Genomic DNA, 23998 nt, shown 5'->3' with positions numbered 1-23998 from the left:
AGGGCGCCCCAAGTCCTATCAGACTTCCATCAGGTCTACGCGTTCCCACAGTTGAAGCCATTTGGACATAAGGAGGAGATTCCCGAGGATAATAGAACCACCTGCGGCTGTTATGGGTGGGCATTCATTTTCGATTTTGTTAATTAGATCTCACTTGACGCTGCTCAAGAACGTCATCCTTGATTTTCCCAGACTTCCGTCCTTATGATATAACGGGATGAGGAGTTCCGTTGTTTAACAGCGTCTGATCTTTAAGCCGACTTGTGCGTGTCCTTCTCGACCTCGGAGGTACCAACACCTACCTTTGTTCTCCACCATTTTTGTTACTGATCTTCTTTACTTCTGGAAAAGAGAGAGATGGAGGTGAAAATGTTGTTGTTTTTTAAATCTATGGTCGGTATCTGCTCTTCCTTTCCCTGCAGCTCTGTCACCCTAAACGTCACCCAGGGGGCTCCACACTGGTGGGGATGGAGGGGATCCCCATGACCTGGAGAGAGCTGTAGAGTCTGGAAAGGTGCTATATAGGTGTAAGGAGGTTGAATAATATGAGCTGCACCCCCCTTTTGGGTATGTTGTGTATCTTAATAAAGAGCCGTTCTTATATTATTTTAACTATTTTATTAACTACACAAATCACGCCCTTACACCATATATTCCCACCTTCTACTCTCTCGTTCTGTTGTCTCGCGATGTCTTCTCACTATACTACATCCCTCCCTTTGTTATTTTTAAAGTCCATAACTTTACCATAAAATTGTAACAATTCTATATCAACACACAGTAAACGGTTATTAACTATTACAACAAAATGTATGTAAAACCTTCCATTTCTATTCAACACATTCAACTTTTGTTTTTCTTTTTTTTTACAACTATTTCTATGCGTACCAACTCAAATTTTAGTTCAATTTCTACTTAAGTCACTTCTCAATATCACATTTGGAGAGCTATGCAAGTCCTATATTTTTAAATGTCTCTGTAACGAGCCGGTTTCCTGATAACCGTGCCACTTCTGGTTGTTACTTCACTTCTGGGTAAAGTTACTGGTTCTCCTATGGAGGTACTCTCCACTGTCTGAGGACTCGGCAATTCCTGCACGTCAGAAAGTCCTGTATTCTCAGCATTTTCTGTTTCTGCAGATTCAAAATCAAGATCCAATGGAGGAGCCTGTCGAAGATGTTTTACATTTCTCATTATTTTTGAGCCATCTTCCACATTCACTAATTCAAAAGAGTTACAAGAGGTGTGTCTCAATAACACACTGCGAGTGTCTTTGAACTTGGCATCCAATTTACCATTGTCTAGGCCAACCACAAACTACATCACCGACCTTGAAGTTGTGATCCCTTGCTCAATGTGTCTGGTCTGCATATAATTTCATTTTGTGTGCATACTCCTCATGATGTCTATGGATATCTTTTGTCTTTTGAATGTCCCTTGGCTCTTCTTCTTTCTTTTCCACGTTTGGTAGTTTAGTCCGGATATCACGCCCAAAGATAAGATTAGCTGGGGTTTCTCCAGATGCCCTGTGTGGTGTTGATCTATAAGTCAGCAGAATCTTAGGGAGTTCCTCTCTCTCTTTTTTCCTTCTGTCACAGCTGCTCTTAAGGCCTTTTCCAGGTATCTGTGAAATCTTTCAATTTTACTTCTCGGATAGTAAGGTGATGCACGGATGTGTTTAATTCCACAATTAGTCAGAAATGATTCAAACAACTGTGCTATGAATTGCCTGCCATTATCTCTTACTAACTCTAGTGGATAACCAAATCGTGCAAAGATGTTCATCAGCTCTCTAATAACTGTGGCTGAAGATATGTCTGATACAACAACCGCCTCAGGTTAAGAAGTATAATAGTCTATGACAGTCAATATGTATTCATTCTGAATGGGACCTACCAGGGCAATGCCCAATTTTGTCCAAGGCCTTGGTGGTAATTCAAGTGGTTGGAGAGGTTGATCCTCCTGCAATGCCTGATTCAACACACAAGTGGAACAATTCCTGATTAGTCTTTCAACATCACTGTCCATGTTGGGCCAGTAAAAGTTGCTTCTCAGGTACTGTTGTGTACAAACTACACCCTGATGTGTCTCATGTGCTATTTTCAGTGCTTGTCTGATTTTTGTTTTCGGTAACACAATCCTCTGTCCTCTTAAAAGCAGTCCATCATATGTAGATAACTCCAGCCTACACCTGTGGTATGGCTGCAGTTTGTCTGGAATTGGATTAGTCCATTGTCCTTTTTCCACTATGGACATCAACAATTTCAATGTGCCATCTTCGTTTGTTGCTTGTTTAAGTTCCTCAAGTGTCAGTGCATGCAGTTCATAAGTGCTGATTGAAAGCACTCTATCAACATAGTTGTCTACATAACCAGTGTCTTCTGTGTCTGGTAAAGGAAGACGTGACAATGAGTCTGCGACACTGGTTTTCCCTACTATGTGTTCAATTCTGTAATCATACGGCTGTAATCTCAATCCAAGTCTTTGTATCCTGGGTGGTAACAAAGTTGCCTTTTTGGGATTGATCATGTAAATGAGGGGTTTATGATCCGTTTGAAGTGTGAACTTGCCTCCTCATAAATTTGTCCTAAAATGTTGCACTGCCCAAACACAACCCAAGGCTTCACGCTCTATTTGCGAGTAATGCCTTTCTGTTGGGGTAAGTGAGCAACTTGCATATGCCACTGGCTTCTTCTGGTCTTTGTAGCAATACTGCTCCAAGTCCTACAGGACTCGCGTCACTGATCACTACTGGTGGCGCATCTAGTTTGAAGTATGCCAGACATGGTTCAGTTACAAGTGCTCTTTTCAACTTGGCAATGGCTTTCTCAGTTTCCGATGTCCATTCCCACTTCTGTCCTTTCCTCGTTAGTTTTCTAAGGGGTTCTGATATATCTGCATAATTAGGAATAAATTTAATCAAAAATCCACAAGTTCCTAAGAATGAGCGCAAAAGTGCAACATTCTCAGGTCTCGGTGCACTGCAAACAGCTGTCACCTTTTTCGGGTCTGGTTTTATTCCTTCTGCAGTGACCAAATGTCCCAGTATCTCGATCTCTTTCAGGCCAAATATACACTTATCTTTATTTAAAGTTAAGCCTCTGTCTTGGAATCTTTGGAATACTTGCCTGAGCCTCTGTTCTAGTTGTTCTTCATTTTCCGCATGTACTACAACATCATCCATATACCATACAACACTTGGCATTGCACACAACATCAAGTCCATAGCTTTCTGATAGGCCTCTGGGGCACTAGACAAGCCAAAAGGAACTTTTCTGAAATGGTAACAATCCCTGTGTGTGATGAAGGTAGTCAGGTGTCTTGATTCTGGGGCCAACTCAACTTGCCAGAACCCTTTTCGAACATCTAACTTTGCAAAAACTTTGGCTCCTTGCACTGCTTGCAATATGCTGCCAACCGTTGGTACTGGATGTCTCTCTCTGATAACTGCTTTATTCACTTCTCGCAGATCCACACACAGTCTCACTTCCTTGGTGTCTTTTTTAGGTATTATCAGAATATTTGAGATCCATTCTGCACCTTCATTCACGTCTTCAATAATTACATCAACCAACATTTTATCTAACTCTTGATTAACAGCTTCTATCATCGGATAGGGTACTCGTCTCAGACTTTGAGCTACTGGTGAAACTTTCTCATCTACTGTAACCTTGTGACTGTAACCCTTGATCTGTCCTAAACCTTTAAAGAGTGACTCATATTCCTGTGCTAACCGCTTAAACCTCTCTGAAGACTGGTCAACCGCATTGACAGTGTCTCCTACATTCAGAATCTTCAGATCAAAACATGCTTTTCTTCTCAACAACGCTTCTACATTTCCTTCAACTACATAGACTTTGTCCTTTATTACATTTTTCTGCCATTTCAGCTGTGCCTCAAAGTAGCCAACACACTTAAGTGGACTAATTTGTGCATAGGCATAAAATTTATTCTTAGTCGGCTGAAGTTTAGTTCTGTGTGCAAACACTTTCTTTAAAAGTTCTACTCCAATGAAGTTTCTTTGACTTCCTGTATCTATCACCATTTGTATCTCTTGGGCATTTATTCGAACAGTTTCTTTACCTTCAGGGTCAATGGAATTAACAAATTCATCTGAGTCTGAAGACTGTTCTTGAACTGCTCGCAGTTTTGTCCCTTCCTTATTTGTATTAAATTTCTTTTCCTGATGGGAACCGTCTTTCTTTCTACACACTCGTGCATAATGTCCTGTTTTCTTACAGTGTAGACATTCTGCTGTTCGCGCTCCGCATTCATCTGCTTTGTGCGTTGTTAGTCCGCACCTGTAACATGTAATGTCAGCCGTCCCCTGTTCTTCTATATCTCTAGCATGACTGCGTCCTGCTGCTCGGCTTTTGTTTGTAAAGTATGGGCGAGCGCCCCGTTCAGTGTCACTGTGGTCAGAAAGCATTCTTGATTCTGCTTGAGCTGCTTCATGAATTCTAGCGACTGTAAGAGCTCTTTCTAAAGTCAGTCTTTATCCTGCAGCAATTTATAGTCTCTTATGTGCACATTTTTCCACAAGTTGATCTCTTAACATGTCAGATTCCAATACTCCAAAGTCACACGATTTAGCCAGTCCTCTTAGTGCAGTCACAAAAGCATCAACAGATTCCTCCTGAGACTTCTCTGCCTAAATTTATGCCGTTCCAAAACCACATTTCTCCGCGGTGTAAAGTAAGCGTCTAAGGCAGCTACAGTCTGTTCATATGTACCTTTTTCTCCAGGGAGGTTGGCGAAAATCCGCTGCACGGGAGCCCCGATACAGTGCAGTAATGTAGCACGTCTCACGGCATCCTGAGCTTCTGTAGATCCACTGGCTATTTAAAAAAAACTGTACGGCTCCATCCATATCTTGTATTCCGTATACAAATCCGGTGCTCCGAGGTTCAGTAGAAGCGGTGGAAAAAGCTGGGCATAAGCAAAGCTTCTCGGCGCGGCTGCCATATCTTCCATGGCGCAAGCTAAGCGAAAAGTCCGAAAATTCAGAAGTTCGTTTCTACCAGCAAGAAAACTAAAATCTGCAGTGTTCTGCTCGCTTTGAATCCGTCAAGCACTCATCTCTCGTCGCCATAAATGTTGTGTATCTTAATAAAGAGACGTTTTTATATTATTTTAACTATTTTATTAACTACACAGATCACACCCTTACACCATATATACCTGCCTTCTACTCTCGTTCTGTTGTCTCGCGATGTCTACTCACTATACTACATTTAGCAGGACTTCTTGTTGCAGTTGAGCTCAAAGCTGGAGATGATCTCCATATTCTACCGCAGTAACTAGTCCGAAACGTAGGACACAGTACACACTTTTTAAGTGAACTCAGGTTGTTAAAAAATTAAACCACCGATCTGTCACAGAAACGTATCCCGGTCTCCCGCGCAACAAGCGGGGGTACTTAGCACTATACTAAAGAGGAGCGCTTGTCTGCAGCTGAGCGTCAGCTCTGTTTACTGTCAGCAGTCATTTCCTCATTTCCAAAGACTTTTTCACCTGCCCTCAGCTTTTAAAGACGGTCATAAACGCTCAAGAAGTAATTCATGTCAGTTGGAAGTCTGTTTCTGTTGTCTCGGCTCTTGATAAAGAAAAGCCGTGCGTGGGAGACTCCCTCTCTGAAGAAGTTTGCCGTCACCCTGCGAGGGAGAACCAACTGAACCACTGAGACAGTTAACATTAAACACGTGAAATGCGAGATGTTGTGATTTTTTTCCCGCTTAAGGCTTCTATCGTTTCTACTCTAACGAGAAAGACCTCTTTATTAGAAGTGAGATTTTAACAAACGTCTCCAGGGTTAACTGCGACCTGAACGCAACGCCTTAGACCACCAGCCATCTTGCCTGTGGTATTTAGAGCAGCGCTCAATAAAAATGATCAGAAACCGAAAGCGCTTCTTATCCGGATCAGTATATTCCGATACCACTGGTTCTACCGAAGAAATAAGAAAAGCCGAACTCAAAGCACTGTGTTGCCATTACGGGTACTCTGTCTGCAGCTGTTTTAAGATCTACTCACACCGTGTTGCCATTAAGGCTACCTAGTTAAAAAAAACTTATCGTCACCTTTTTGAACGTGATTATTGGACACCCGTTAAATCTCCACCTTGGTTTCTTGAGAGATCATTCAGCGAGCGAGTAATAAAAAACTACGTCGCTTCCAACCTCTGCTGTCACTGTAAACTCGGACGTGATGTTCTGCAGATGTGCAGTGTGCCTTTCCTCTTGTCGTATTCAAGAGTACTCACTGTGTGAACTCCTCACTGGGTGTTCTGTACTCTACTGTGATTTAATTTAGATGATTACGTGGAGTAGAGTGACAAGATCTACTTGAACATTTTCGGTTTGTGAAATGAAACACTAAATACACTACTGTAATGACAAGTAATGGACATTTAAAATAACCACAGTAAAGCTAGAAGAGTGAAAGATAAAAGACTATTTAGAATGACATTCAAAATAGAATTAAAAACGGCACAGCCGCCCGAACAGGGACTTGAACCCTGGGCCCTCAGATTAAAAGTCTGATGCTCTACCGACTGAGCTATCCGGGCTCTGCAAGACAGCCAACACTGTCGGGATCCTCGGAATTCACGTGTCTCTTGTGCCGAAGAGCAGTCATACCTGACCCGTCTGGAATGACCACTGACAGACTTTATCCAGAAGCGACGGCACCACTCCCAGTAGAATGAGTGAGAAATACAGCATGACATGGGTAGTTAAGGGGCTCCCACAATCCATCTTTCCTCACATTACTGATTTTTTTCAATAGCATTTTGACCTTTTTTCACATTCAGATTTTTTTCACATTTAACAAAATCTTTTAATCAACAACATTAAAAAGAAAAAAAATGGAACATTTTTTGGAACAATAATTAAAAAAAAAACTTTCAATGCCTTGGTTGTATACGTGTGCACACCCTTTATAAAGGGAGTTGCAACAGTGCTGAAATGTAAAGAGCATTTCTGTAGAGAATACAGCATTTTTTCTGCCTCGATGTTAAGCTTAGGGAGCCTGTCTTTTAGAAATTCTATTTCTTAACACCTTGCACAGCCTCCCGGCAGACTAACAAATATTTTTTTGGAGAAATTGGCTCACACACCGGAAGACACTAACGTTTATTTACGTTAGAGTATGTAAAACTCAGGCTTTAACAGATGTTCATGATGTTTCACACGGGGTGTTACCTGTTGTAGTGTTTCAAAAGGTGTGTTAGCGGACCACAAATTATCTTGAAAAGATTTGGGTTTGTACTGGCTGGGATTCAAACCCGACTCAATTATTTGGAAGGCGCCTGTACCACCAACGCACTTCCGAGAAGCACCTGCAAATTATCACAATCCTCTCTCTCACCTACAAAGTTATGGAGACACAGACGTCCAATGAAAACTAATTTTATTCACTCAAGGCTCCACTCTTTTGTTGTGATGTCATTTTAATTAATATTAGCTTTGATAAGGTGTCGTTTTTGCCTCTTAAAGTTAAAGTCTGCTCCTTTCTTCCTGGTATAGAAATAACATGTTCCATCTTTGTTTAAAAACACCGCTAAAAGTAAATTATTCAGCTCTAACGCCTGTGTGCATTGACAAGACATCTCAAAAGGACTTATCAAATAAGAACACGATCCTTCCTGTTACCATTCCTGTGGTTGGGGCGTTGTTTCACCCTTTTATTTTCTTCTACAATATTTGCAGACAGGGCTTTATCACTCGAGTTGTACAGAACAAGTGTGCATTGGTCCATGAAAATAATCAGTAGTGCTGTTTTTCTATGCATAGTTTAATCAAGAGCACTTAAAAGATGCAAAAAGCTTTCAAATAAAACAGAATTGAAAGACAGTCGAGTAATGAGGTAGAAAAAAAGCACTCCCCCGTCTGGGAATTAACCACCGTCGCACGTGTGACTGGATACCAAAATCATAGATTAATTTGTGCCCAGTCTCTTGAAGCTTCAATGCGATTATTTTTCCTTCCTTATTTCTTTATTCCCATGCATTTACTCTGTAGTAGAGGAAACGCAAAAGTGGGAAACTGCAGGCATTCTTCGTGAGTGGTGGATTGTGATCAGTGAGCATCTGGACACTTACATTTTCCATCGGGGATGTAGCTCAGTGGTAGAGCGCATGCTTTGCATGTATGAGGTCCCTGGTTCAATCCCTGGCATCTCCAGGTGCTTTACATTACAGTACTCACATCGCAATCTTCTGTTGAGTGAGAACTCTTTGCTTGTGTTCAGAGAGAGCCAGGTTTACACAACTAAATGCAGGCACACTCGACGTGCTGCAGAATTGCGCTGCTGTTTTAAATGTACCTCATTTAGTTCTGTTAAATCCTAAATTATTTGAACTAATCATTTAGTTCAAATTCAGGAAATCCAGAGATTACTTCACACTTGCCGTGGCTGTTACAGAAAACACCTCCTCCTGAACTCCGCACTAAACTGAAAGCTTCACGAACTCCTCACTGCGTGTCCTGTACTGTTACAAGTGCTCTCGTGTAGATGTGAAGCACAGCCATAAACACACTTTGAACTTTGAACTCCGTTTGTTAATGAAAATGCAAAAGAGCATGACAAGTATTGATCGTATAAAATATCCATGGCACAACTCGAGAAAGTACTGAAGGACTACACATCGACTTTTGATGATTACAAGAGATTCAAGAAACACAACCGTCCGCACCTGGGTTTGGATCCTGAACGCTAGAGTTAAAAGAACATAAGCGACGTTTATGACCTATAAACTCTCTAAATTGTCTTATAGTTTATGAAATAAAACAATTTCTTAATAATTACTTACTGATGATAGACGATTTATTGAATTTTAACAAAATCACAATTACAGACTTTTTCGGTTAAACTGTTATTCACATACTCTAACGTAAATAAACGTTAGTGTCTTCCGGTGTGTGAGCCAATTTCTCCCAAAAATATTCGTTAGTCTGTCGGGAGGCTGTGCAGGGTGTTAAGAAATAGAATTTCTAAAAGACAGGCTCCCTAAGCTTAACATCAAAGCAGAAAAAATGCTGTTTTCTCTACAGAAATGCTCTTTACATTTCAGCACTGTTGCAACTCCCTTTATAAAGGGTGTGCACACGTATACAACCAAGGCATTGAAAGTTTTTTTTAATTATTGATCCAAAAAAATGTTCCATTTGTTTTCTTTTTAATTTTGTTGATTAAAAGATTTTATTAAATGTGAAAAAAATCTGAATGTGAAAAAAGGTCAAAATGCTATTGGAAAAAAAATAGTAATGTGAGGAAAGATGGATTGTGGGAGCCCCTTAACTACCCATGTCATGCTGTATTTCTCACTCATTCTACTGGGAGTGGTGCCGTCGCTTCATGATAAAGTCTGTCAGTGGTCATTCCAGACGAGTCAGGTATGACTGCTCTTCGGCACAAGAGACACGTGACTTGCGAGGATCCCGACAGTGTTGACTTTCTTTCAGAGCCCGGATAGCTCAGTCGGTAGAGCATCAGACTTTTAATCTGAGGGCCCAGGGTTCAAGTCCCTGTTCGGGCGGTTGTACTGTTCTTAAGTCTATTGGGAATGTCATTCTAAATAGTCTTTTATCTTTCACTCTTCTAGCTGTACTGTGGTTATTTTAAATGCCCATTACTTGTATTTACAGTAGTGTATTTAGTGTTTCATTTCACAAACCGAAAATGTTCAAGTAGATCTTGTCACTCTACTCCACGTAATCATCTAAATTAAATCACAGTAGAGTATAGAACACGCAGTGAGGAGCTCAAACAGTGAGTTCTCTTGAATACGACAAGAGGAAAGGCACACTGCACATCTGCAGAACATCACGTCCGAGTTTACAGTGACAGCAGAGGTTGGAAGCGACGTAGTTTTTTAATACTCGCTCGCTGAAGATCTCTCAAGAAACCTCGGTGGAGATTTAACGGGTGTCTAATAATCACGTTCAAAAAGGTGAATATAAGTTTTTTTTAACAAGGTAGCCTTAATGGCAACACGGTGTGAGTAGATCTTAAAGCTGCTGCAGACAGAGTACCCGTAATGGCAAAACAGTGGTTTGAGTTCGGCTTTTCTTATTTCTTCTGCAGAACCAGTGGAATCGGAATATACTGATCCGCATAAGAAGCGCTTTCGGTTTCTGATTATTTTTATTGAGCGCTGCTCTAAGTACCACAGGCAAGATGGCTGGTGGTCTAAGGCGTTGCGTTCAGGTCGCAGTTAACCCTGGAGACGTTTGTTAAAATCTCACTTCTAATAAAGAGGTCTTTCTCGTTAGAGAAGAAACGATAGAAGCCTTAAGCGGGAAAAAAAATCACAACATCTCGCATTTCACGTGTTTAATGTTAACTGTCTCAGTGGTTGCCTCGGTGATTGACGGCTCTTCTCCCTCGCAGGGTGACGGCAAACTTCTTCAGAGAGGGAGTCTCCCACTCACGGGTTTTCTTTATCAAGAGCTGAGACAACAGAAACAGACTTCAAACTGACATGAATTACTTCTTGAGCGTTTATGACCGTCTTTAAAAGCTGAGAGCAGGTGAAAAAGTCTTTGGAAATGAGGAAATGACTGCTGACAGTAAACAGAGCTAACGCTCAGCTGCAGACAAGCGCTCCTCTTTAGTATAGTGCTGAGTACCCACGCTTGTTGCGCGGGAGACTGGGGTACGTTTCTGTGACAGGGCGCTGGTTTAATTTTTTAACAACCTGACTTCACTTAAAAAGTGTGTACTGTGTACTACGTTTCGGACTAGTTAGTGCGGTAGAATATGGAGATCATCTCCAGCTTTGAGCTCAACTGCAACAAGAAGTCATGCTAAATGTAGTGTAACGCTACGGGGGCTCAGGCGGGCGCCCTTGCCGCATTAGGTCGGCCCCTGCACCGTCCGGGGCTCGAACCCGGGACTTCCGCGTCTCTCTGCAGCGACCTAGCCCCGTGAGCCAAAGAGAGATCTCTCTACAGCCCAGTAGCTGTGGTCCTGCTATCACAGGGAAGGGCGGTGACGTCACCCGCTCTGGTACGCCGGCTCTTGCACACAGTGCTTGTCGGCCGTAAGCGTTACACTCTCCCCCGCTTAAATCGCCGTCCCCGGCGAAGGGCTATCCCGCCCCGCTTCTGACACCAATGTAACGCTACGGGGGCTCAGGCGGGCGCCCTTGCCGCATTAGGTCGGCCCCTGCACCGTCCGGGGCTCGAACCCGGGACTTCCGCGTCTCTCTGCAGCGACCTAGCCCCGTGAGCTAAAGAGAGAGGTTTCATCTATACACTTACACATAATAAGTATACTGTAACGCTTACGGCCGACAGGCGCTGTGTAAGAGCCGGCGTACCAGAGCGGGTGACGTCACCGCCCTTCCCTGTGATAGCAGGACCACAGCTACTGGGCTGTGGAGAGATCTCTCTTTGGCTCACGGGGCTAGGTCGCTGCAGAGAGACGCGGAAGTCCCGGGTTCGAGCCCCGGACGGTGCAGGGGCCGACCTAATGCGGCAAGGGCGCCCGCCTGAGCCCCCGTTGCGTTACAGTAGTATAGTGAGTAGACATCGCGAGACAACAGAACGAGGGTAGATGGCAGGGATATAGTGTAAGGGCGTGATCCGTGTAGTTAACAAAATAGTTAAAATAATATAAAAACTTCTCTAAATTTAGATACACAACATTTATGGCGACCAGAGATGAGTGCTTGACGGACTCAAAGCGAGCAGAACACTGCAGATTTTAGTTCTCTTGCTGGTAGAAACGAACTTTTGAATTTTCGGACTTTTCGTTTAGCTTGCGCCATGGAAGATATGGCAGCCGCGCCGAGAAGCTTTGCTTATGCCCAGCTTTTTCCACCGCTTCTACTGAACCTCGGAGCTCCGTATTTGTATACGGAATACAAGATATGGATGGAGTCGTACAGATTTTTTTTTTTAATAGCCTGTGGATCTACAGAAGCTCAGGATGCCGTGAGAAGTGCTACATTACTGCACCGTATCGGGGCTCCCGTGCAGAGGATTTTCGCCATCCTCCCTGGAGAAAAAAACTGTAGCTGCCTTAGACGCTTCCTTTACACCGCGGAGAAATGTGGTTTTGGAACGGCATAGATTTAGGCAGAGAACTTAGTCTCAGGACGAATCTGTTGATGCTTTTGTGACTGCACTAAGAGAACTGGCTAAATCTTGTGACTTTGGAGTATTGGAAACTGACATGTTAAGAGATCAACTTGTGGAAAAATGTGCACATAAGAGACTATAAATTGCTGCAGGAGGAAGGGCTGACTTTAGAAAGAGCTCTTACAGTCGCTAGAATTCATGAAGCAGCTCAAGCGGAATCAAGAATGCTTTCTGACCACAGTGACAAAGTGACACTGAACGGGGCGCTCGCTCAAACTTTACAAACAAAAGCCGAGCAGCCGGACGCAGTCATGCTAGAGATATGGCCAGCAGCCATATCACCCTGCAACTCACAACTGGCAACCCACTGAAGCTAAGCAGGTGTGAGCCTGGTCAGTACCTGGATGGGAGACCTCCTGGGAAAAACTAAGGTTGCTGCTGGAAGAGGTGTTAGTGGGGCCAGCAGGGGGCGCTCACCCTGTGGTCCATGTGGGTCCTAATGCCCCAGTATAGTGATGGGGACACTATACTGTAAAAAGGTGCCGTCCTTCGGATGAGACGTAAAACCGAGGTCCTGACTCTCTGTGGTCGTTAAAAATCCCAGGGCGTTTCTCGAAAAGTGTAGGGGTGTAACCCCGGCGTCCTGGCCAAATTTCCCATTGGCCTTAACCAATCATGGCCTCCTAATAATCCCCATCTATGAATTGGCTTCATTACTCTCTGCTCTCCTCCCCACTAATAGCTGATGTGTGGTGAGCGTTCTGGCGCACTATGGCTGCCGTCGCATCATCCAGGTGGATGCTGCACATTGGTGGTGGTGGAGGGGAGACCCCATTACCTGTAAAGCGCTTTGAGTGGAGTGTCCAGAAAAGCGCTATATAAGTGTAAGCAATTATTATTATTATTATTATATAGAAGAACAGGGGACGGCTGACATTACATGTTACAGGTGCGGACTAACAATGCACAAAGCAGATGAATGCGGAGCGTGTACAGCAAAATGTCTACACTGCAAGAAAACAGGACATTGTGCACATGTCTGCAGAACATCACGTCCGAGTTTAAGGACAAGTATCCCTTTTATTGTTGTTGCTGCCTCCGGTTTACATTTGGCGATGTAAACCAGATTCAGAAAAAAATAATTTGAACAACCTTATTCCCATGCTTACTTGAAGGGCCCGGTGGCCAAGTGGTAAGGCGTCGGTTTCGTAAACCGAAGAGCGTGGGTTCAAACCCCACCCATGCCAGTTTCATTTGTCACCGCTTTCCTTTAGTTTCAAAGTCTTAAAAAAACTCGCAATGTAGGGATCTCAATAGTAAGAAAACATAACTGTCACCAGTGATTAGTATTCTTGCATCTCCTGCCTTGTTTTTTAGTCGACAAAGCTTGTCTCTCTTCACACCCATCTTCCGAATGATCGCCTCAGCATTGGGAAGGAACGTGCGCTTGGTACAGCCCCCGACTCCATGGTCTGATCACAAACAGATCGGGTGAGCTGTCAGTCCAGGCTGGAAGTAACGTTCGAAAGCACTAAAAATCTGAATTAGGAACGAGAAGACCATGCTTTTTTATACGAGTAAACGATAAAATAATATACTGCCTGCAAGACTATGTCAAGTTCAAGTTTATTGTCATTATACTCATACACAGGTATATGGTATAACGAAAGGCTATTTAGCTAGCTCTCGGACATAAGTAGTACAAAGAAAAAAACACAACAACAATACAATTGTATAACAAAAGAAAGACAGAGACAACAGCCGATGTGCAAAAAACAACAACAGGCAGTGTGCAAAACAATAAAAATGTAACAGGTTATGTGCAAAAACATGCATCAAAAGAATGAAATAAAGGGATAGAAATGATGGGGAGTGAGCTTTTGACATGTATGGTAGAGGTAGATTTTCAATGTGTGTTTGGGTTTTGGTAAGAAAGAAGGCACTGTGAGGTTCAGATCATAGGTGAGAGGTGAGGAGAGAGTGAGAGAGGCTGGGAGTTTAATAGTTTGATAGTGCGGGGGTAAAAACTGTTTCTGAGTCTGGTAGTCCGGACCCGAATGCTCCGCTACCGTTTTCCATGTCATGCTGAACGCCACAAATTGTGTTAGTCCAGTCGTATCAATCGTCCTAAAGTTGTGGAAAATTGCATGTGACTGGTGCAATCAGCACACATTTTTCAGGATAGTCGAGCAGTTTAAAACAGCAAATTCACAACTTCGTGTCTTATAAGCTTTGTGTTTCGCTCTCCAAATAGGTTCAAATCCCACTCCCGACAATCAGCCGTTTTACCCTGTCTTTTTTACCTGCCTTTACACTGTTTCAGTCTTGTTGTGCTCGCTGACAATCACAATACGAGGAAAACGGAGAAACTGCTATGCAAAAACATAACGGACAGAAAAAAGCTTCGTAAACACGTGAATGTGATTAGCAGCAGTAAGGTATGCATTCAAATGTTTAAGGCTGATTTATAACAGCAGCAGAAGAAAGGTGCAGCACAATGCAATTTGTGAGAATTTGCGTGTTTTTATGCTGCGTGGACTTCTTTCAAGCCTATGAAGTGACCCCCGTTTTATTTTCATTTTCAAACTTCAGAACCGAATAACGAAAAGGTTTCATGTGTGACAGCATTCCGTTGCAAATACCGTTTCCACGATGTATTCAGCGACGGGAATGAAATGTTTTAGTACTAGCTCAAATGCGAGGAATTTCAGAAAAACCTGGAAAAGCAACGCTTGCAGTAAATGACTACTTTTAAGCGTGTAGTCAGCATGAACAGAACAACGCAATGCTCTGTAAAAACAACCTGAAGCCGCAATTACTCTTTTATCTCGGGCAGTTCATTCCGATACGATGTTTCCGCAGACTAAATTAAATGCCGAACTTGCCGAGCAAGTTTAATACTTGCTTGTGAGCCCTAGATAAACTGGCTGCTGCAATTTCAGCAAGCGGAGTTCTGTTCAGCTGCCTGTAGTACACATTGCTGATTCCTTTTGTGAGGGCACGGGCAATCTTTCAACGATAAGGCTGACGTGCCAGTCGAAATTGTGTTTCCCTTTCACTGTGTTGTATTTGCCCTACTCGTACAACATCAATTGTGATGTCATCATTGCCCATTGGTTTGTGTCTTGTTGTCATTGTGTATTTTACATTACAGGAATTGAAAGTACTGAACTGAAGGTACTGAAGGTAGGAACTGAAAGTACAGACTGCTTTAATTATAAGAGTTTTTTTTCTGCTGTTCTCTTTCCTGATGTATTGGTATTTGAAGGCTATTGGGCAGCAAGGATTTATCTTCCTGAACTCTCTATATAAGATATGGGTCCATGATCATCTTAGTTTAGATGTACCTTTTAAAGGTGGTATTATTCTCCATTGTTCAGCCTTCAGACATACTTGGAAAGTTTTAGGCACAGACATAATCTTTCTTAATCCCCTTTTATCCTGAGGTGACGTCCCAGACGAGCTTGCCCCCTGGGAATATTCACTGTGCTCTTCAGGATTTTTTTCTGATTCTTCACAGATTTTTTCTCCTTCAAACATGTCACCACTGTCTGTGCTGCCGTGTGCAGCCCATTCATCTTCTGTATCTTCTGATGAACTTCTGAGCTCTGTGTTGCCTTCCAAACTATGTCCCTCACTTTGACTTGAAATATGGACTATAGATTGTGTACTGTCATCTGGTTTGGAATCCTTACCAATACTCACCTCCTTCTGCGCCCTAAGCACTTGGATTCTTACTTTTTTTCTATCTTCATGCCAAATCACTGATAACCATTTCCTGTTGCTGGAGTAATCCTCTCCAAGGACTCTGTTTGACAGTGTTGACCACATATTGTCATGCCACTTAATTTTTTTTTCTATCTTAGAAAACTTCAGAAATTCTTTGATCTCACTCCCTACTCCACCAGCCCTTGACCACAGGTCTGGCATCCTACTCCTCTGTCCTCCTTTAACATGTGGCATTGCCAACAATCTGAAAAATAGGGAACACATCTGAATGAAGTGGAAACATAATTGAAATTCAACACCCACTGGATGTTAATAGTGTAGGAGTGCAACAGATGTACAAGTCCATTAAATATTTTTATTTCTGTGTTTAATTTTTGAGGGACCCTATATTTTGATATAGCATCAATCACAAAACAGCATTCTGTCAATGTCACAACCACCAGACCGGGGAGATCAACTCACAAAAGAACTAACCAGTACCAGCAGTGGGTTAATAATAACATGTGTTAATCCACCAGCACATGCTCTACTGTGCGGCAAGCAGCATTGTTTTAACCATTCAAACCCGCTTCCCGCTACTCGGTATTGAGTCTTCTCTTTGAGAGCTCTACCTCGCGTTTACTCTGAATCTCGCTTACTGGTTACTGAACTCCCTTTTGCCTCTCGACCTTGGACCTTACCTTCTGTTTTGAATTGTTTGCTTCTCTCTGTACTTCAAGTATTTCGATCTACCTTTCACCTAACAATCTCGCCTGACGTTCTGGATTGTTCGCCTGTCTCAATAACTACTTGCTCCTGCATCTGCATAGGATCTGCATACCTTTTCACTGAGGATTTCTGACAGTCAAAGCCACATAAAAAACTAGAAAAGAAGTATGACAAAAGAAGTAAAACAGATTATCCTTTCCGATAACAACATCAAAGAGGCTAAGGAATTTCTACGGCTGACAGCTCCACATCATCTTCCCTTCATAACTAACCTCATTAGATCTCTCAACTCTAAACTCTACCAGTTTCTCACTACAGAGAAGGACAAAAAACTCAGTCATCTTCTACAGAAGAAAACTATCAACACCCAGGACACCCTCACCAACCCTAACCTTGTTGTCACCATACCTTCTGACCTTTCCCTTTCACAGGATGAGCGATCCCTCTTCAGCAAAGGGCTGAGTTTTGTACCAGTTCCCAGGAAGCTGGACATCCCCCAGACCAATGTCGACCTTAACCGCTTTTACCGCAGGATCCGTCTCAGAGCACATTTTGCCGACAATTCCTCTTCACAGGCAGCTGATGACAACCCGGTTATTGATGTCATTAACAACATTAATCCCAAATGGACTCCCTCCTCTGGCCGTTTTCCACCAGTTGATTATTTCATCAACCAATGCACTAATCAAGCTCCCATGGCACTCTCTATACCCAGTAAACACAGGTCTAACCTCACCCAAGGAGAAAATCAGGCGCTCCAGTCTCTCCGCAACAGGGATGTTATCGTCATCAAACCAGCGGACAAAGGAGGTGCTGTTGTGGTGTGGCGTAAGGATCTATATATCTTTGAAGCCTCTAGACAACTAACTGACACTTCTGCCTACCTCCCTCTCCAACAGGACCCTACCACTGACTACCAAAAGGAAGTGGTATCCACCATTTCCCTTCTCATCAGCAGTAACAAGCTACCCCAGGAGGCGAACCGGCTCATCATGGAACACCCACAGGTATCTCAATTTTACCTCCTCCCCAAAATCCACAAACCGGACACCCCTGGATGCCCCATTGTATCAGCATGTAACTGTCCTACTACTTACATCTCAGCCTCATGAGACCGCTGGTTGAAGATCTTCCCTCATACATCAAAGACACCAACCACGCGCTCCAACTTTTCAATGATTTCCAATTTCAGGGTACCGAATGCCACATTTTTACCATGGACATCACATCTCTGTACACCGTCATTCCCCATAATGACGGCCTTACAGCCCTCAAGCACACGCTGGACAAACGCACAGTGCTTTGTCCACCCACCCACACCCTGGTACGCTTTGCAGAATTGGTCCTCACACTGAACGCATTCTCTTTCAATAATCTTTTTTACCAACAGGTCAGTGGAGTTGCCATGGGCACCAGAATGGGACCCAACTTCCACCTGTCCCTCAAATATATAGTTAACATATCTTCCACTACTCTTCCGTTTCTCAACATCAACTTCTCCATCAACTACCCCAGACTCCACTTCTGTTTATTACAAACCCACGGATTCACACAGCTATCTCTTGTATAGCTCATTTCACCCCAAACATACTAAAAATTCTCTCCCTTTTTCACAGTTCCTTCGGCTACAACAAATATGCAGTGACGACATCGACTTCCAGAACCAAACCCTCAAAATGTACTCCTTTTTATCAACAGAGGATACCCCAGCAGTGTTATTGACAGGCCCCTTGCCCGAGCCAAAAACACCCCTCGGACCATCAACTCAATCAGGAACTCCCACCGTAACAACTACATTACTTTGGTGCTTCCCTAACACACTTCCTATCCCCAGGACTGTTAACGACAACTTTTCCATCCTACAGGATGATCCCTCCATTGGGGCCCTCTTTTCTGACCGCCCCATCATCTCATATCGCCAATCACCTAATCCGCGCAACCTTCGTGTTCACAGCTCCCTTGACCGCTCTCAGCAACCATCCACACCAGGTCCTTTCCCCTTGCAACAGAGCTCGCTGTATCGCCTGCAAGTACACATCCAACACCACACTCATTCAAGGCCCCTCAGGACAATTCTGGATCACCCAGATGGCATCTTGTACCTCCAGCAACCTTATTTACTGTATCTCTTGCAGTAAATGCCCAGTTTCTCTCTATATTGGAGAAACAGGAAGGAGACTTGGAGACCGCTTCAGAGAACATGTCAGGGCTGTGAAGGTTAAAGATCTCTCCAAAAACCATTGTTTCTCATTTCACCTCTGATGGCCATGACCACTCTAATCTCTACGTCTGTGTTCTCAAAGATGGTTTTCTGAACTCATACATTAGTAAGACTACTGAAACCAAACTTATCCTGCAGTTAGGATCATACCTTCCCCCTTCTCTAAACGACAGACTACTATTCTACTAAGTTTTTCTCCATTCATTGGAAGTTTCATTTCACACCTCTCAACACCTATTCTGACTTCACACCTCTTGATTGGCCTCTCTTTCTGTCCCCTGCTCCCACGTCTCACCCCTCCTCCCTCCCAGCCTTTGTTCTCCCACTACATTACCTTTGCCTACTGCCTTCTCTCTCTCACACCTGAAGAACGCTCCACGGCCAAAACATTGTTTTCTCTCTTCTTTTTTTCAGCATGGAATAAACCTATTACTTGTTCCTTAACAACCGGAAACAATATCTTCGGTCTTTCCAGAGCTGTAAGTAGTCATTCCAAGTTTATTAACTTGTCTCTGTGCTTGTATGTACTCTTCAATAGCCACTGATGTTCTGTACAACAGCTATTTAAAAAAAAGTAAATTTGCATTCTTTTGGACTTCTTTCTAAAGAATTGGCACATTTGGCAGAGCGGTGGCTCTGTGGCTAAGGATCTGCACCTGTGGCTGGAAGGTTGCTGGTTTACATCCCACGGTCGGCAGAGGAATCCTACTCCATTGGGCTCCTGAACAAGGCCCTTAACCCCAACTGCTCTAGGGGTGCCGTATAAATGGCTGACACTGCGCTCTGACCCCCAGCTACTCTCCCTGTATGTGTATCTCAAGGAGAGCAAGCTGGGGTATGCAAAATAGGAATTCGTAGTGCAAGAAATTGTATATGGTCAATACAGTGATCATATCTTATTGGCACATGGTATTCTCCAAGGAACAAGTAATAGGTTTATTCCATGCTGAAAAGAGAAGAAGAAAACGCAATGTTTTGACCATGGAGACTTCTTCAGTTATGATTTGATTTTTTACAATCACACCCACACAAACTTTGCAATTTTTACAAATCTTGCAAACACAACCCAGATATGTTGACTTTTAAAAAAACAAAAACAATTTGGGGGTATTTTTTTTAAAGAAACACATACTTCTTTTCTAGTGGGTAGCTGCGTCAGCATGAATAGGCTGCAAAGGAACAAGTAATAAGTTTATTCCATGCTGAAAAAAAGAAGAAAGAGAACACAACGTTTCGGCCGTGGAGCCTTCTTCAGGTGTGAGAGAGACAGGGCAGTAGGCAAAGGTAAAGTAGCTGGAGAACAAAGGTTGAGAGGGAGGAGGAGTGAGAGGCGGGAGCAGGGGACAGAAAGAGAGGCCAATCAAGAGGTGTGAAGTCAGAATGGGTGCAGAGAGGTGTGAAATGAAACTTCCAATGAATGGAGAAAATTTAAAAGAACAGTAATCTGTCGTTAAGGGAAGGGAGAATGTGTGATCCTAGCTGCAGAATAATTTTAGTTTCGGTGGTCTTTCTGATGTATGAGTTCGGAAAACCGTCCGACGGAGAGATTGGAGTGGTCGTGGCTGTCAGAGGTGAAATGAGAAACAATGGGCTTGGAGAGATCTTTAATCTTCACAGCCCTGACGTGTTCTCTGAAGCGGTCTCCGAGTCTCCTTCCTGTTTCCCCAATGTAGATGGCTGGGCATTTACTGCAAGAGATACAGTAAATAAGGTTGCTGGAGGTACAAGATGCTGTCTGGGTGATCCGGAATTGTCCTGAGGGGCCTTGAATGAGTGTGGTGGTGGCTGTGTACTTGCAGGTGATACAGCGAGCTCTGTTGCAAGGGAAAGTGCCTGGTGTGGATGGTTGCTGAGGGCGGTCAAGGGAGCTGTGAACAAGGAGGTTACGCAGATTAGGTGGTCGGCGATATGAGATGATAGGGCGATCAGAAAAGAGGGCCCCAACGGAGGGATCATCCTGTAGGATGGAAAAGTTCTGGTTAATGGTCCTGGGGATAGGAAGTGGGTTAGGGTGGTAAGGAAGCACCAAAGGAATGCGGTTGTTACGGCGGGAGTTCCTGATCTGGTTGATGGTCTGGGGGGTGTTTTTGGCTCGGGCAAGGGCCCTGTCAATCACACTGCTGGGGTATCCTCTGTTGATGAAAAATGAGTACATTTCGAGGGCTTGGTTTTCGAAGTCGATGTCGTCGCTGCATAATCGTCGTAACCTAAGGAACTGTGAAAAAGGAAGAGAGTTTTTAGTGTGGTTGGGGTGAAATGAGCTGTACAGGAGGTAGCTGTGTGAATCCGTGGGTTTGTAATAAACTGAAGTGGACAGTCGGGGGTAGTTGATAGACAAATGGATGTCTAGAAACGGAAGAGTGGTGGAAGATATGTTAACCGTATATTTGAGGGACGGGTGGAAGTTGGTGAAATGGTGCAGGAAGAATTCAAGCTGATCGTTGGAGCATGTGGCGGCACCGACGCAGTCATCAATATATCGCTTGTAGAGGTCAGGGACATAGCCAGTGTAGGAAGCGAAGAAGCGTTCTTCTACCCAGCCGACAAAAATGTTGGCATAGCTGGGTCCCATTCTGGTGCCCATGGCAACTCCACTCACCTATTGGTAAAAAAGATTATAGAAGGAGAATGCGTTCAGTGTGAGGACCAGTGTTTTTGGTTGTTGTCCTTTAATTGATCTGCCACCAAAACATTAATCCTAAACAGTCAAACAAGTATCAAAACAAAATGCGTGAGGCTCGGGTCCCATTAGACTAGTCCCATGTGAAACCTGCCCTCCCCTGACTATGAAGTTTGAAGCCATCTTTCAGTTTAAAATCTTTACATAATGTTTGCAATTATATTGATGATTTATCAAATTGGACCCGTCTCTCGCCCCTCATTCTGCCTTCTCTTTCTAAAAGAGAATTAAAATCCCCAGCTAAAACCACTGGTTCCCATCCCAATCAATATACTCAGTCCCTGAATTAGGACATATCTGTCATGTGAGCAACTCAGACAATATATATTTAAGAGTTTAAATTAGACATTCATGAAACCCAGATACACCACCAGTGCTCTCCCTGGTTTCACTACAAGGTGCTGACATACCTCTACCATCTTATTTTTAATTAGAACAGCTATACCATCAGATTTATTTTCTTTGGACCTACTCCAGATTGATGGGCCCAATGTCCCCAGTTCTTCCATATCCTTATGGCAGTTTTTAAAGGGTAACCCACACTCCTGTAACAACACAATATCAGCATTTACCTTCCTCACAAATGATAGTATATTCCTTGCCCTTAACTTGGAGCGAATGCTTCTCACATTTATGGACACAATATTAAGAGCCATACTTAAGTAGGACCAGGGGAGACTTAAAGCTCTGGCTACAATCATTCAGTAGGTGACACCTACTATACAGGCCTCCCCCCCCTTTTGCTTTAATTGTCTCCTCCTCCACCACCCCCACAATCCATAGGATATTTCTCCACCTGCCCTCCTTGAGTCTCTGGTTCTAAAGCTTGGTCAGTAAGATCACATATATTGGAGACATCTAAACCCATGGGAGAACCTACCTGAGGACTCGGAAAATGATCTTCCCTCACTCTTCTGCTCGGAGTTAAATCATTTTCTAAATCCAATGTCTCTTTTAGACTGCACCCTCTGTTCTGTACATTTCATTTGAGCACTTTCAGTCTCCACAGGTGGCAGGCTATTGGAAGAGCATTTGTCTTCCCAGTTTTGTTCTATTTGCAAAGGAATCTGGACAGTCTTTAAACACATGACCTTCACACTCACAGAGATTACATTTCCTCACGCTTGTACATTCAGTATATGCATGTCCAATTTCCTTGCACTTACCACACACCACCTTTGTACAGGCCTCCACAAAGTGACCCAGCTTCCCACATCTCCTGCACGGTTTTGGCTGCCCTGGGTAGAATACAAGGCCTCTATTTTCACCTAATCCAATCAAAGAAGGAATGTGTTTAAATCCACCATAACCATTTTTATCTTCATGCAACAAAACAGGTACTCTCCATGCACAGTTCCAGATGCCATCATCATCCAAGACTTTCTGAAGCTCACCTTTCACTTAACAATACTTAGACAACCATGTCACAACATCTTCCTTCTTCACCATCTCATTAAACATGCGAACAATCACAGTCCTATTAATTAATAATAATTGCTTACACTTATATAGCGCTTTTCTGGACACTCCACTCAAAGCGCTTTACAGGTAATGGGGACTCCCCTCCACCACCACCAATGTGCAGCCCCACCAGGATGATGCGACGGCAGCCATAGTGCGCCAGAACGCTCCCCACACATCAGCTATCAGTGGGGAGGAGAGCAGAGTAATGTAGCCAATTCATAGAGGGGGATTATTAGGAGCCCATGATTGGTAAGGGCCAATTGGAAATTTGGTCAGGATGCCAGGGTTACACCCCTACCCTTTTCAAGAAACTCCCTGGGATTTTTAATGACCACAGAGAGTCAGGACCTCGGTTTTACATCTCATCCGAAGGACGGCGCCTGTTTACAGTATAGTGTCCCCATCACTATACTGGGGTATCAGGACCCACACAGACCACAGGGTGAGCGCCCCCTGCTGGCCCCACTAACACCTCTTCCAGCAGCAACCTTGGTTTTTCCCAGGAGGTCTCCCATCCAGGTACTGATCAGGCTCACACCACATTAGAAAGATCCATCAGCTTCTGCCATTCAAACATTCTAATCAGGCCCACATCTTTTTTTCTCCTCTATTTTCATCCAAAATTCTTCCAGTAACTTCGCCAATTGAAACTAATGTCAAAACCAATTCCCTTCAGCAAAGTGATTAAGCATTTGACATCGAATGCCTTAATCCTTTCTGTAACACCTTCCTTGAAAAGTCCAACCGTGAAATATCACCCGAGTGAGCCGAACCCTCACCACCCTTATACACCAAACATGAGCAAAAGTACAAAGTACAAATGTGTCAAAAGCAAACTAAACCTAAACCGAAACCTCTTCTGTGCACCAAACCCACCAAAACCCTATTCCCTTAATCTTACACTTATACAAAAACTCCACTCTCGACTTCTGGGTTTAACCCTTTACATCTCGAACACTGGTTAGGGACTCAGTGTGTCCCAGGCTCAGCGGTTATATAGGACAGAACTCGGCGAGCTGCAGGTGAAACTCGTTGTTCTGCACTCCCCGTGCAGAATGCGCGTCTCCTCCCTCCAGACTCATCAAACTGCCTTCATCAAAACTCCCTTTA

General features: G+C 43.5%; 4 non-coding genes across 4 annotated transcripts; 3 read left to right on the top strand and 1 right to left on the bottom strand.

Moving 5' to 3' along the window:
• Positions 1–6495: 6495 nt before the first annotated feature.
• Positions 6496–6568, bottom strand: trnak-uuu (transfer RNA lysine (anticodon UUU)). Its single transcript has one exon. It is a non-coding gene; the product is annotated as a tRNA-Lys (tRNA).
• Positions 6569–8111: 1543 nt separating this feature from the next.
• Positions 8112–8183, top strand: trnaa-ugc (transfer RNA alanine (anticodon UGC)). Its single transcript has one exon. It is a non-coding gene; the product is annotated as a tRNA-Ala (tRNA).
• A 1282-nt stretch (positions 8184–9465) lies between these two features.
• Positions 9466–9538, top strand: trnak-uuu (transfer RNA lysine (anticodon UUU)). The gene has a single exon. It is a non-coding gene; the product is annotated as a tRNA-Lys (tRNA).
• Positions 9539–13261: 3723 nt separating this feature from the next.
• Positions 13262–13333, top strand: trnat-cgu (transfer RNA threonine (anticodon CGU)). Its single transcript has one exon. It is a non-coding gene; the product is annotated as a tRNA-Thr (tRNA).
• The last annotated feature ends 10665 nt before the right edge of the window (positions 13334–23998 follow it).

Source organism: Lepisosteus oculatus, chromosome 14 (genome assembly GCF_040954835.1).
Source record: "Lepisosteus oculatus isolate fLepOcu1 chromosome 14, fLepOcu1.hap2, whole genome shotgun sequence".
Classification (NCBI taxonomy): domain Eukaryota; kingdom Metazoa; phylum Chordata; class Actinopteri; order Semionotiformes; family Lepisosteidae; genus Lepisosteus; species Lepisosteus oculatus.
The sequence above is the reverse complement of the archived record's forward strand: the minus strand, read 5'-3'. Positions and strand labels throughout refer to the sequence as shown.